Source organism: Panthera onca (genome assembly GCF_046562875.1).
Source record: "Panthera onca isolate mPanOnc1 chromosome E1 unlocalized genomic scaffold, mPanOnc1 haplotype 2 h2.Chr16_ul_12, whole genome shotgun sequence".
Classification (NCBI taxonomy): Eukaryota; Metazoa; Chordata; class Mammalia; order Carnivora; family Felidae; genus Panthera; species Panthera onca.
In genome coordinates, this window is record NW_027675811.1 from 175,719 (window position 1) to 188,664 (window position 12,946).

General features: G+C 34.9%; 1 pseudogene; it reads left to right on the forward strand.

Annotated features, from left to right (window-relative positions):
* Positions 1 to 12,946, forward strand: part of LOC145715129 (EF-hand calcium-binding domain-containing protein 13-like) — a 98,939-nt pseudogene that overhangs the window by 43,922 nt on the left and 42,071 nt on the right.

Genomic DNA, 12,946 nt, shown 5'->3' on the forward strand with positions numbered 1-12,946 from the left:
CTTGTGTTTAACCCTTTCTGATGAATTGTCACTTTCCTGCTGGAGTAGGAGAAGATCAATAACTGGCTGTGCCCAGTGGATAAAAGTGAATATCTGGCCGTGTGAAGAGACCCTAGGTATCAAATTACTACTTAAAGGGATTTTAACCAGTTCTTTCTTTTTAGCTTCACTCTTACCCTCACTTTTAGAGATACCTAAATGCTACTAATTTATGAGCTTTTGGAGTTTTTGTGTTATGAACTGGGTTGCTTCTTGGCTTTCCCCATTCTGCCTTATGGTTCAGCCTTTTCAGGTCTACTAAGTTCATCAGCTTTCCAGATTCCAAAATTTAATTGTAGTAGTTTCTTTTCCTCTTCTTTTTTGTTATTATGGATTTGTGATGTTTTAAAAATTCCTTTAGTTTATTTTTGAGAGAGAGAGAGAGAGCGAGCCGGGGAGGGCAGAGAGAGGGGAAGACACAGAATCCAAAGCAGGCTCCAGGCTTCAAGCTGTTAGTACAGAGCCTGATGTGGGGCTCCAACTCACAAACCGCGAGATCATGGCCTGAGCTGAAGTTGGACACCTAACTGACTGGGCCAGCCAGGCATCCCCAAAATTCCTTAGTTTAAATGGAGTGTTTGAAGGCTGTTCAATTTGCTATTATTACCTGAACGTTTCAAAGTTTATTTTGAATTCTAATTTTGTCTTTGATGTGGAAGTTTTTTCATTAATTTTTCTTTTCTGACATAGATATTACTAATAATCACATACCCACTCCCATGCATAATAATTCATGTTATTCATTCTTCTGAATCCTTGCTGATTTTTTTTTACTAGTTCTGTTATAGAGAAAGGAATATTGTCTCCAAATATAATTGTAGATTTGTCTATTTCTCCTTTCAGTTTTGTCAGGTTTTGGTTCATGCATTTTGAATCTCTGTTGCTAGGTGAATTCACATTTAGAATAGTTCTATCTTCTTGGTGAGCTGATTCTTTTATCATTATGCAATATGTATGTGATCACTGGTAATTTTCTTTTCTCTCAAGTTTACTTTTTCTGATTCTAATATAACTCCAGTTTTCTTTTGATTAGTGCTTAGATGGTAAGTATTTTCCATCCTTTTACTTTTAACCTTCTTATATCACCAGTTTTGAAGTATTTTGTAAACCACACAGAGTTGGGTGATGTTTTTTGTATTTATTTGTATAATTCCTGTATTTTAATTGGAGTGTTTAGATCATATGTAATGTAATTACTTATACATTCAGACCAGGTGTACCATATTATTATTTGTTTTCTATTTTTTCCTCTGTTTTTCAACCATTTTCTCCCTTCTTTTTTGGGGAGCATTTTTTTAGTATGTGAATTTATTCTATATGTATTTTCACTATATCTCTGTATTTTTCCAGTGGTTGTTTTAAGGATTATAGTATACATACTTAACCTTTTCTAGTATGCTAAAATAAATATTTTACCACTTCAAGTGGAATATAGAAGTTTTACCCTTATATAGATCTTTTTACCCTCCCTCTGTTAAGCTGTAATTTTATTATGTATTACCACTATACACACTGAAAACTTCAGACAATGTTTTATAAGTTTTGCCTTCAATGATCAAACATATTTTAAACTTCTAAGAGGAGAATAATAGTCTATCATAAAATCAAGTATTATAACATTTGAAATACTTTAAAATGTGTTATTCAAATGTAAGGTACTATTCTGAGCCATCAGATGAATTTTATAAAGGAAGCCCCAGTGGGACATTGTATTAATATTTTTCTGAAGAGGTTATTTTATATACAAACTATTTTTTCCCACAAGTACTGAGAATCTTTAGGAGGGTAAATATTTGTATTCTGATGTTAAATGAAAAACAATTTTTTTAATGTTTATTTTTGAGAGAGAGGGAGACAGAACGTGAGTGGGGGAGGGGCAGAGAGTGAGGGAGACAGAATCTGAAGCAGGCTCCAGGCTCTGAGATGTCAGCACAGAGCCCAATCTGGGGCTCAAACCCATGAGCAGTGAGATCATGACCCGAGCCGAACTGGGATGCCCAACGAACTGAGCCACCCAGGTGCCCCTGTATTCTGATTTTATAAATAAAAATTTCCCCACTCCAACTTCCTTATACTTCAGTATGCTCATAACTAAGGGATTTGTAGCTGTATTGGCATATTTAGCCTATAATCTTTCAAAATTGGCAGAGTGGGGAATGAGAACTACAACCTTCAGTAGGCTATCACTTTTGATTTGGTGCAACTTCAAATAGCTTTGGATAAAAGAATTTAAATATATTAAACCAGAAGATTATATTTAACCTAGTTAATATTTCAGTCTTAGTTATCAGCTCTGTTAGTTTTTCAACATATTAACCTTATTTAACTTTTTAAACTTTGTTTATTTAAGCAATTGATAATTTCTTGAATAGTTTTCATGAGGACTTAGTTGTTACTTTTTAAAAACTATTACAAATGGTACAGGTAAATAGAATAATTAAATATGTTTCTCTTGCTTAGCAGGTATGGAATCATCTGCCTTGGATGAATCTACCTCAAACAGAAAGTTATCAAATATATCAGAATGTTATCCACAGTATAGGATGAAAAGCAGTTTCTCTTCCAGACTACGTGAACCATCATTATTCCCAAAGTTAAATGGAAAACACCTCCAATATCATAAAATTATGGAGGATAATGATTACCTTGAACTTAAAAGATCAAAAAATCCTTTGCAAATAAAAAAATTCCTAAATGGGGTTGATAGCAGTGATACAGGATTCTGGGAACCATATTCAAAGGATGGCATAAACTTTAAGAAAAGTTCAGAGAAGATTGAAATTCATGACTCAAAGTCTACGTCACATAGCTTGAAGAGCATTACAAGCCTCAAAAAGTCTCTGGATAAAAGTGATAATTTTAGTATCCCGAAACTTCAGAAGCCAGCTGTGAGAAGGCATTCCAGCCTCCTAAAACGGGTTTCGTCGAAAGAAAAGATTGCAGTGAATGCTCTGGGTCAGTATCATATATGTAAGTCAAAATATAGGTCCTTGAGTTCTTGAGTCATCACAGAAACAAGCTGAATTAACCATTGATTAGACAGTTGTTTGCATTTCATTTGTCAGTGCTATTGAGTAATCACCACTTCTGGTATATAGATCAGTGTATACAACACAGTGGTTTTAAGTTGTGCCTTTTTAGATGGTTGTGTTCCCTTTTTCAGATGCCTAACTTTGACCAAGAAGTTTATTCAGAGATTAATTCAACTCACTCAAGTTCCCTAGAAATAGAGGGCCTGTTTTCTTTTGGAAATGCTTATTTTATAATTTTTAAACTAAATATGTAAGGAGTCTATGTGAAATTTTTGTTCAGGTTCCGTAATTTAAATATATGATATCCATATCCAACATGATATGATAATGCTTCAGATATCATCTCTTTTGGACATGGGAATATGAAGAAAGATAAAATAACTACTATTTTACAGTTTGGGTCCCCAGGGCTTTATGGTCTTTCTCAAAGATGAGCAAGGTTTTCCAACCAATATATAGTTTCCTCCTTCCGTGGTACCTCTATCACAGAAGTCCTGTGTTTGGAACTTAATTAAATACTCCTTCCTATAGTCCTTGGCTGAAGTTACTCAAGTTGTTTATTTTCTTGAAAGAAACTTATCTTTTTATTGCATTTAATATTGAAGGTAATTGTTAAAATGAGTGCTTAGTGAAATACTAGTGGTTCTTACACAGTAATACAAATTTTAAACAACTCAGTTGAACAGAAAATGTGCTCTTTTAAGGAGGCACAACAATGTTCTTTCTGATTCCTTTACTGATACACTACTATTACTCTGTGCCTCATTCCTAATTCTGAGTTCTTTATATTCCAGTAAGATTAAAACACTTGTTAAAGGAACAGTGGAATAGTAGGCATTTAGCCCATGGGTAGAAGCAGCCTGTGGAAGAAAGTGCTTATCTATCTTGCTGGTGTCGCCAACCTTTGCCATACTTAATATTCTTTGTAAAGAGAAGTGTGAAATAGTTTATCTGGTATAACTTCTCAAGATAAATTGATGGTAATTGAGCATTTCTGAAATGTGACTGTCATTTGATATACATTTTAAAAACATTTTTAACTTTTCATGTTATGATAATTTTTAAATCATAAGAATTACACAAAGGGAAAGACATTTCTATATACTCTTCATCTCGTTTTCCCAGGTATTAAGATCTTGTATAATCACAGTACAGTGAACTAAATCAGGAAATTGACACTGATACAATATTATTTACTATTTCATCTGAAGACCTTATTCAATTTTTTTCAATTGGTCCATAAATGTATTTTTCCTGGTTCAAGGTCTCATCTAGGATCACACGTTACATTCAGTTGTCATGTGTCCCTTAGTCTCCTCTGATCTAGGATAGTTTCATGACCATGACACTTTCGAAGAGTATTGACTAGTTAATTTGTAAAATGTCCCTCGTTTTGGGTTTTCCTTATATTTCTTCGTAAGTTCAGGTTATGCATTTTTGGTGGGAATTACAGAGAAGTGATACTATGCCTATCTCAGTGCATGATATTAGGGGACTCATGACGGCCATGCGTATCTACTGCTAAGATTTTATGATTTTGAAGATTGTGAACTGAAAACATGTAGCCTAAAATGATGGGAAGGGGAAGAACTCTCATTGTTTGCTTGGAATCCTGGAATTTAGACAAAACACTTTGTTGTTGTGATCTCTTGAACTCGTTCATTATATTTTAATCAGAACCAAGCAGCATTGGCTGGGTCACTGGAACAGGCTGTTCCTCCAAACAAGTAGTTTATAAACATTTATAGAACTTCAAGATTGTTTTCTGTTTGAGCTATATGGGAAATATTTAGGTATAATGTAAGCTACAACAGAAATATGAAGAAAAAAGCAGTCATATGAGGTAATAATAATTAGATAAAACTTGTTTTCTAATTGCTAAAGACTTTGGGGGCTAATTATTGCTTAAGACACATAAATTCTGTGGCTGAATAGTCTTCTACATTTTGTATATTTACAAAACATCTGTGAAGCTATCAATAAACTCCAAGAAAATTACATTGCTGCAGAAGAACTTCAATCCATTTTGCCTTCAATAGGAGTTACTTTATCAGACAAAGAGTTCAAGGAGATTGTGGCAAAGACTACTCAAAATGGTGAGACTGGTAATACCAAACTTTTTGAAAAAATTAGATACTTTTATGGGATAGTATTAAATGATGGAGTAAGTTCTCAACTAGGAATGGAACAGAATGGGCCATGCTAAAGAAGATTCTAAAAGAACAGATATAAAAATGGAAAGTGGAAAAAAAAATTCCTGGAAAATCTGCCCTAATGCATTGGTTTGGAGGGACTAGGCCTTTTATATCTCAGAATTGTTATGTAACACTCTATCACTATCCCTAGCTATGCCTTCCCGTATGGGACAGGTACTGGAAAGGCTGGCCCAGTTGTAGGGAGGTTCAGGCAATAAGAGCACAAAATCCAAGGGGTACAAAAATCTCTGAGCAAATAGCCTAAAGCATCCAAGAAGAAATAACCGGAGATTCCAAAATGGTAAGGAAGTGCTACAACTAGGAATTTAGGGCTAATGGTACTTAACCAATCAAGGCAGATGATTAGCATCTAGATGTTAAATAGCATATCCCGGTCACCAGCCTAAGTTCAAGGCAGATTTTAAGTTTCCAGGAAGAGCTTTTGTATTGGAGAAGTTGTTTTATCATTAAGTAAGACCCATCCACAACAGAAGTTCAGCTGAGGAGAGGGCAGAGGCAACATTTTGGGGAAAGACTGACTTGGGAATATGTTAGAAATGAATTCTTAGAACCTGAGCAAAATTTCTTAGCTAAGGCAAATGGGAAAGAAGATTAAAAAAAAAAAAAAAACCTAAGGTGTAGGTGCTACTAAAATTATTGAGCCCTTTCATGTTGCTTATCAGGATTGGTAGGATCACTGTGGAGGGTGTATATCTAAAAATAGGTAGTTAATTGGATCAGCTGATAGTAATGGGGACACTTGGGTCTGTCAGGATTGGTCAGTATTGTCAAGGTGTCTTAATGGATAGCATTTTGACTGGGTTTTCATGATGGTATGAAATAGACTCCTTAAGTTTCTCATGGTCCATCTATATGGTCACCTTTCCTTTTTCCTATATCTATCAAAAATTGAGGACCTAGCTCAGTCCATTGCACTTTATAATAGGTATTTAAAAATTATTGAGTAATTATCAAAATGAAACGAACTGACCTAATTCAGAGACTCATCTAGGGAGACAGGATATGAAAGGAGAAATAGAATTATGATGAAGTGAAGAAGTAATTTTTTTCATAGTTGTATGAAACTATGAATTTACCTTTTATGCAAAAATATAAAGAATGCATGATCTAAAGTCTTTATTTTACAGGAAATGGAATGGTGAAGTTAGATGACTTTATGAGCGCTCTCTCCAAGGAGCAAAGTCTTCCTGAATGTGATGGTAGGTAGGAAATTTATTTTAAAATGATTTGGAGGAAAGAAGTGGTTAGGTTGAAAAGAGGTTCAACTGAACTGAGTTTGCTTTTTGGGTAGATACTTAATAGTTCTGAAATTCTCAGGCAAGCCATGAAAACTTGATGTATTAGGGTAGTGATAGCTAACTTGCTTCCCTCACAGAATTGTTAGATGGATTTTAAAAACTGTAAAGTACTACATAAATGTATAGTAAGGTAATGAGGGATTCCAACAGGTGATTAGCCCCATTTTTAGCAACTGATGGGTGATTTGATTTTTAATTTTTTTATAAGGAACTTGTTTGAATGAAATACTGGTTTTGTTTCCCTTGTTTTAGAACATTTCTAAAAAAACTGTATTAAGCTATAATTTACATACATAAAACTCACTCATGCACTAATTTTCATGAAATGTATAGAGTCATACAATCAACACCACAATCAGTTTGTTAAAAATTTTGCTTGCAATGATTTGGGTTTTTATGCAAATAATTAAATATTTTTCAGCAAGATTAAAATGAGAAATGAAAGATACTAAGCCTTGCTGTTTTTATTTCCTTTTGTTTATTCATATGCTAAAAATGAAAGATAAGCTTTTTGTGTCTTCCCAAAGGATTTCTCAGATAGAGAAAAATTAATCCAAAGGAAGAGATTTTTCTCTTATACTTACATGAAGTCTCATGTTAAAAACTACATTATTGTGGCGCCTAGGTGGCTCAGTCCATTAAGCGTCCGACTCTTGGTTTCGGCTCCGGTCATGATCTCACAGTTTGTGAGTTCAAGCCCTGTGTTGGACTTCTTGTGGGCAACACAGGGCCTGCTTGGGATTCTCTCTTTCTCTCTCCGCCCCTACCCTGTGTGCTCTCTCTCTCTCAAAATAAATAAACTTAAAAAAAAAGCTACATTATAATTTGTCAGTTATGATGAATTGCTTAAGTGGTGTTCTTAAAGACAATATTAGCAAATTTCTTGAGTGCTTTACCTTGTAATCATTCATTCACGAACTTAGTCACCGTTTCATTGCTGTTTTGTGAAGTAGTGTCGTGGTTGTAGCCGACTTCTCCCTCCCATTTCCCCCGTTATACTGTTTTTAAAATTTATCTTATTTTAACGTTTTATTTATTTAAATAATCTCTACACTCCACATGGGGCTCAGACTGACAACCCCAAGATCAATTGTCTCATGCTCTTTGGACTGAGCCAGCCAGGTGCCCCTAAAATTTATTTTTAATGGTGGTATCTAACACGTAACATAAAATTTGTCATCTTAACCATTTGTAACTGTACAGTTCAATAACATTAGGGTTACGTATATTCACACGGTTGTACAACGAATCTCTAGAACTTTTTCATCTTGCAAAACTGAAACTCTATACCCAGTGAACAACAACTACCCATCTGTGCCTCTCCAGCTTCTGACAACCATCATTCTACTTTCTGTTTCTGTGAATTTGCCTACTCCAGATACTTGAGTGGAATCATATAGTATTTGTCTTTGTGAATGAATGGCTTATTTCACTTATCATAATGCCCTCAGGATTCATCCATGTCGTAGCACGTGCCAGATTTTTCTTTCCTTTTCGTGCTAATATCACATTGCATGTATATGCCACATTCTGTTTGTCCATTCATCCATTAATAGACACCTGTGTTGCTTCTACCTCTTGGCAATTGTGACTAGCGCTGCTGTGAATGTGGGTATGCAAATACCTCTTTGAGCCCCTGCTTTCAATTCTTTGGGATATATAATCAGAAGTGGACACAATCCAGGTTTGTAACGTTTCCTTCACTCCTAAAATTCTCTTGTGCCCATTTATCATTAATCTCTACCTCCATTCCCAGGCAACCACTGATCTGCTTTCTGTTTCCATAAAGTTGCCTTTTTTTAAAAAACATTTAATATAAATGAAATCATGAAACATGTGGTCTTTTGTGCCTGACTTCACTTTTTTTGAGGCTAATTCATGTTGTTGTATGTATCAGTAGTTTGTTCCTTTGTATGGTTAAATAAGTCCATATTACATTTTATAGGTATATTCCATTTTGTTGATGATTCACCAATGTATGACCTTTGCTTATTTGCAGTTTGGGACTGGTATGCGTAATGTTGAAATTAATATTTGCATTGCAGTCTTTCTGTGGACATGTTTCCATTTCTTTTGGGTAGATTCCTAGGAGAATAATTGCTAGTGTATATGGTAAATTTATGTTTTACTTTTAAAGAAATTACCAAACTGTTTTCCAAAGTGGCTATACCATTTTCATTCTCACCAGCAATGTGTAAGGATTCTGGTTTCTTCCTATCCTCCACATTTAGGTATTATCTTTTTGTTTATAATCATTATAATTAATAATTGTGTAGTGGAATTTCATTATGGTTTTAATTTTGCATTTCCCTAATGACTGATAATGTCAAGTTTATTTGCACATGCTTACTAGCTGTTCATATATCTTTGGTGAAATATATATTCAAATCTTTTGCCCATATTTAGAATTCCATTTTGATTTATCTATAGTGTTTCAGAGTATATCTCTTTTAAAGTTGTTGCTTCAGGTATATATACATAACTTATCACACTATTGGTGTCATCATTTTTCCAGTTCAAGTGAAATACAGAAGCCTTATCTCCATATACATCCCTCCCTCCTTTATGATATAATTACCTTAAATATTTCCTTATATATATTTAAAACCACATCAGGTGGTATTATTTTTACTTCAACCATCAGACTTGATTAAAAAATTCAAGAGAAGGAAAGCCTACTATATTTACCCATATTTTGACTTACCATTTTCTTTTTTCCTTCTTGATATTCCAGAGTTTTTTTGTTTTATCCTTTATTTTCTGTTTAAGAACTTCCTTTATCCATTCTTAGGTCTATTGACAACAAATTCTTTTAGTTTCCTCTCATCTGAGAACATCTTGATTTCCTCTTCATTCCTGAAAAATAGTTTTTCTGAATATGGGATTTTACGTTGATAGTTCTTTACTTTCAGCACTTGAAAAATATTGTGTCACTTATTTCTGGCTTCCATGGTTTCTGCTGGAAATTCTGTCATTCAAATTGGTTTTCTTTCCCTATAGTGTTTTTCTTAGGCTGCTTTCAAAATGTTCCCTTGTCTTTAGTTTTCAGAAGTTTAATTATGATGGATCTTGACATGGATTTCTTTGGATTTATCCTGTTTGAGGTCCACTTTCGTCTTGGATCTGTAGGTTAATGTCTCTTGATAAAAATTTGGGAAGTGTGCAGGCATTATTTCTTTGAGTGCCTTTTTAAGTCTCTTTTCTTCTGGGACTCTGATGGACACAAATGTTAGATCATTTTTATATTCCTACAGGTCTCTGGAACTGTTCATTTTTTTCTTCAGTTTATTTTCTCAGTGTTGTTCATTGGATGATTTCAGTTGCTTTCAATTCATTGATTCTTACCTTTCTCTCCTCCTTTTAGCTGTTGAGTCCATCCACTGAACTTTTAATTTCAGTCATCATATTTTTTAGTCATTAAATCTCCATTTGGACTTTCTGTGTTGGTGTTTGTGCAAGAGAAAAAGCAGGCAGCTCTCCCAGTCCTCACATACTGTCCCTATACAGGAGAAGACCCCCACCCATCGGCCCAGCCTGATAGGCCCTAGGCCTCTACCACCTTTTTCCTTCCCCAGGCTCTAGGACTGACAAGATAGCTGATGGTTCTTTGGGACGCCCTGAAAAAGTTGATGTGCTGGATAAACTCTTTACCTCTCCAGGAGGAAACTAACAGCTCGGAATTTTAATCTAATCCTGTGCTGAACAGAGGGGAAGATCACTGCTTTCTACCAGCCCAAGCCATCGCTTTATTCTACCCCAAATACTGGACTGTGCTAGACCCATCAGAGCTCCAAGGCTGGCAAAACAGACGCCAATCTTCTGGGGAGGCATTTTGGAAAAGCTGAATTTCTGGATATGTGGACCAAACTCTTCTTCCCCTTGGTTGAAGCTGGGAGCTAGAGTCTTTTTTGGATCATATGGTGCTGCATTGGAGGCAGCACTTGTGGGAGGGTGTCCCAAATCTCTGTACCAGCTTCAGTACGTCTGGTTTTGCATTCTCCTGGGATACAAGAGCCTGTCCGTTAGTTTCTAATTTCTCACAAAAGGAATTTATTTTTTAATTTCTGCTGAATCAGTGTGTTTGTGGGGAGAAGAAGGGTCCAGGGCATCCTACTCAACCATCTTACTGACATCACTCACAAGCTGTTTACTTTTTTAAAAAAAATTTTTTAATGTTTATTTATATTTGAGAGAGAGAGAGAACGAGAGTGGGAGGGGGCAGAGAGAGATGGAGACAGAATCCGAAGGTTTCAGGCTCTGAGCTGTCAGCACAGTGCTCAACACAGAGCTTAAACCCATGAGTCATGAGATCATGACGTGAGCTGACGTCAGGTGCCCAACCAACTGAGCCACCCAGGTGCCCAGTAAAGCTATTTACTTTTAAGTGAGAATTTTTTTCATCTAAAAATTCCTTTCACAAGATAGTATCATATATCTTGTTCTACATATTTATACATAAAAATTACCTTTTTAAGAATCATTTTAAGAATCATCTAATTCAGACATCATTTTGATCATTTCTTTGTTTAGTAATCCATAATGACATCCAGTGACTGCCTAAAGTCGATTAACTCCTGATAATGGCTTTAATGCCCTCCACTGCCCAGCTTCCTCACTTTCCCTATCCTAATCTTCTATTAGAGAAAATCTATTTGAGTTTAGTTTGTTCCAAAATTTACACAAAAACACACCCGCATGCATACCTGTCGACCCCCTTAATAATTCTATGTGTTTCTAAGTTATTTTAAGAAAATTTTATTGCATGGGCACCTGGGTGGCTCAGTTGATCGAGGGTCCACTTTGGCTCAGGTCATGATCTCGCCGTTCCTGAGTTTGAGCCCCATGTCTGGCTCTGTGTTGACAGCCTGGAGCCTGCTTCAGATTCTGTGTCTCCCTCTCTCTCTGCCCCTCCCTGACTCATGCTGTGCCTTTCTCTCTCTCTCAAAAATAAACATTAAAGCTTTCATTGCAGTAAAAATTTGTTTAAATTTAATGGAGGGAATACTGCCCAAATTTGTGAAGCATATATTCCAAAGTATCATAAAAAGACATGTGGGATAGTTATTTCCAAGTGATAATATTTATGTACACAGAAGATAAACTAAGATTAACCAGGGACTGAGCCATGTATTGCTACAAAATCTTACCCCAATTCATTATTCAGGATTGAAAGTTTTCTACTTATTTCTGTATCTGCTACCGAGAAACAGACTACTAAGAAATTTTAAATTGTTAGAAAATTAAATGGGGAAATTGTATAATATTTTTGTTCCTGTGCACTTAAATTGCAATTAAATTGGCACTTCCTTCGATACAGAGATTATAGCAAAGTAGAATATATTTTTGGCTCTCATTTTGTACTTTGTTGGTTTTCAGTATTAAAGATTCTGGTAATTCTTTTCATATATAACATTTCTGAAGTTATTTTCTATGCTTGTTTATTTAGTGTTAGAACTAAAATTCATCTTACTATTGGTGTTTTCTTTTTGACTTATATTTAATACTCATTAGCATACTGCTTTATTTTCAGTGTTGACTGATGTCATTAAAGCCATTGATAAAATTAAAGATGAAAATATTGATTATGAGGATATGAATACTTGTCTTCAGCATTTTGGAGTTTACCTTTCTAAGCCAGAATTTGAGAAGATCACAGAGTTGACTGAAGCTGACAGTAAGTGAAAACTGGGTTGACACATGTGAAAAGATGGTCACTTTGCTATTTTTTTCCCTCAGAATAATGACTTTATTTTTTTGATTAGAAAAAAGTCCATTAAAATGAAGTCAATACAGAAAAATACTCAAAAGCACAACAAAACACACAAAATCCCATGATCCAGAAATATCCAGTATTAACAGTCTTTCCAGACATTTTTTTCCTATAGGCAAAAGTACAAACAAAAAGAAAGTAGAGTTTGTGGTTTTGCTTTCTGACAAGGAAGAGGTCAGGACAGAAGTCATTAAATGGGACAAATGACTCTTTATTATGCCAAAGCCTATAATTCATAAGGAAGGTACTAGTTTTGAGTATCTCTACCCTTATAACTTAGCAGCATCTTTTCTAAAGAGAAAGGGTGGTTGTGAGATAGACAAGTGTGTGGGGCTATCGATGAAATAAGAATGGCCATGAAGAGTATGTGAAGAGTACAGGAAGAGTATGTGAACTTTTATTACAATATATTTCTTATTTTGTGTGTATTAAAATTTTTCCATAATGAAAAGCAAAAAAAGAATAGAACAAATAGAAGTTATGTGCCTTACGTGAGAAAATAAGACTTTGTTAAAAGACATTATAGAATACCTAAATAAATTGGAATATATCCCATATTAATGGACTCAGAGACCCCCAAGTCTGCCAATT